Source organism: Vombatus ursinus, unplaced genomic scaffold (genome assembly GCF_900497805.2).
Source record: "Vombatus ursinus unplaced genomic scaffold, bare-nosed wombat genome assembly UNPS02009132.1, whole genome shotgun sequence".
Classification (NCBI taxonomy): domain Eukaryota; kingdom Metazoa; phylum Chordata; class Mammalia; order Diprotodontia; family Vombatidae; genus Vombatus; species Vombatus ursinus.
Genome location: NW_020948910.1, coordinates 7272003 through 7274275, shown reverse-complemented (window position 1 = coordinate 7274275; position 2273 = coordinate 7272003). Strand labels below are relative to the sequence as shown.

The 2273-nt window shown below is 46.9% G+C and overlaps 1 pseudogene; it reads right to left on the bottom strand.

The window, feature by feature from the left end:
• Positions 1-557: 557 nt before the first annotated feature.
• LOC114034839 lies at positions 558-2017 on the bottom strand (annotated as a pseudogene).
• Positions 2018-2273: the final 256 nt, after the last annotated feature.

Here is a 2273-nt window from a genome sequence, read left to right as displayed (position 1 = left end):
GGTATCAGTTGAAGAAATATATCACTTAGCTCTGAGTGTCCTCTGTTTGAAGTGATCTGCTTGTTTGTTTTATAAATGATGGCCTGTCCTCAAACAAATTGAAAATTAGGTAATCATCTTTTTTTCAGATTTTAGACTGGAGATACTCTGACATGAGAAAAAGAGGCTAATGATACAGCCAGCTTGAAGTACTTCCAAATGCATATTATAAGGGTCCTATAGGGGGTTGAGCCTATTAGAAAATCATACTTAGTACTATATAATAATGGAGCTTCCAGAAAAATACATCAATTTAAGTAACATGATACCAAGTAAAAAAAAAAATTGGAGAGGAGAGCGTGTATATTCACAGTACTCTTGGATGGCAGTTCTCCAAATCTCATATATTACCACAAAAATCTCATATATGGGGCCTTTGGCAGTAAACAGTGGGAAAGGGTATGTAGCCTTCTCTAACTTGGGAGAAATACAGTATCTATCTATCTATCTATCTCTCTCTCTATCTATCTACCTCTGTTTGTCTAGCCCCTTACTCTTGTCATGGGCAAAAGTCCCATTCATAGTGTCGCGGTAGGCATAACCAGGGCCCCTGAGGTCTCCTCCACAATGGCGGCAGCCTGTGCAGCAGTGACAGCAGCAACAGTAGCAGCAGCCTCTTCTTCTTTCATCATCAACATCAATCGAGCTATATCTTTAGACAGCATCTGTTCCAGGTTTTCAAAGAGCTTGGGCTTCAAGACCTGGAACTTGGAGAAGTCCTGAGTCTGAAGTAGTTCCTGCATCTTTGGGATGCTTGGGAAATCCCCTGGTGAAATATGATACTCTCGTTCAATTTTCTGGTAAATATCTCTCAAATTATTGAGCAACTCCCTTTTTTTGCTCTCCTTACCAAATATGGGCATCTCTTTCTTGAGGGTGCCAATGATGTAGCCATGGACCCTGGCCAGCCTGGCTCGCTTGATCAGGTCATTCATTTTCCTCACAGTAGTATAGTGGGGCAGCTTCTGAATGTCCTTAAAGAGATCCATAGCTTCTGCTTCAAAGAGCCTACTGTTTTCAGTATTCATGAAGGGTTTGGACCAGAAGGACCCTATGTATACCCTCATCACTTCAGGGGTGTTAACGATCTTGCCCAGGGACCACATGAGGGCCCCATAGACCCTCATCAGCTGCTGAGTTCCTATCTGGTCAGACTTGTTCAGTACCACTCGCATCTTATCTTCATAGTTCTTGAGGGCCCTCATTGCTTGGGAGAGCTCATCTGAGATGTCTAGTTTATGGGCATCAAAGAGCATGATAATGAGGTCTACTCGCTCAGCAAACCACTGAAGGACTCCTGAGAAGTCATAACCTCTGCTGACTCGCTGTTTCTCGCCAGCAAGAATTCCTGGGGTGTCAATGATGCTGATACTTTCCAGGACCTCGTTGGGTAGCTGGACACACACAAAGCGGTTGAGGAAGGCATTGCCGAAGCTGGTAAGGTTGCGGAAGGGGAAGCGTTGGTCCACCACAGCCACGTTGCCCGGCATCACGTTCTCAACCTCACCGTGCATGATGACGATGAAGCCATCAGTGGTGGGCTCGGGCCCAATGCGCATGCACGGGAATTCCTGCTCGAGGAGGTAACTGATGAAGGTCGTCTTGCCGGTGCTGTACTGGCCCATCAAAAGCACCATGGGCTTGCTGTCAAAGTCAGCCTCCATGAGCGACGGAGAGTGGAAGTGCTCAAAGTGGTAAGTCTCCTCGAGCGGCAGCAGCTTCTCCAAGTACAGCTGTCCCAGTCTCTGGGCCACAGACATGAAGACGTAAGACTTATGACGATCTGAAGCCTTAGTCGACTTAGACATGGTGGTGGTCCGCTTTGGTCCAGGCTGCGCTGGGAATGGGACAGGGTCCGGGCCTGGGGACAGGGTCCGGGCCTGGAAACAGGGCAGCAGCAGTGAGACTGTGGAGACAGAGCAGAGTCTGCTTATCGCGCTTGGTCTGGCTCCCAGTGTTCTCCTACCTCGATGCGCATGCGCTAGCCCCGCCCAGGTGCCCTTCCCCCCACCCTTTCTTCCTTTTCTAACTGAGACAGAGCTCTTTGTGGCCTGAGGACAGAAACCAAGCTTTTAAGTTTGTATCTCTGGGGCTTAAAGTGCTTAGCTTGCAGTTAGGGCCTAATGAATTCTTAGCTGATTGATTAATTAATTATTTAACATTACAATTCTGATCAATGGGAAATCCAGCTCACTGGTACTCAATAAAAAGATTAGTTAGTCAATAGGAGTTTA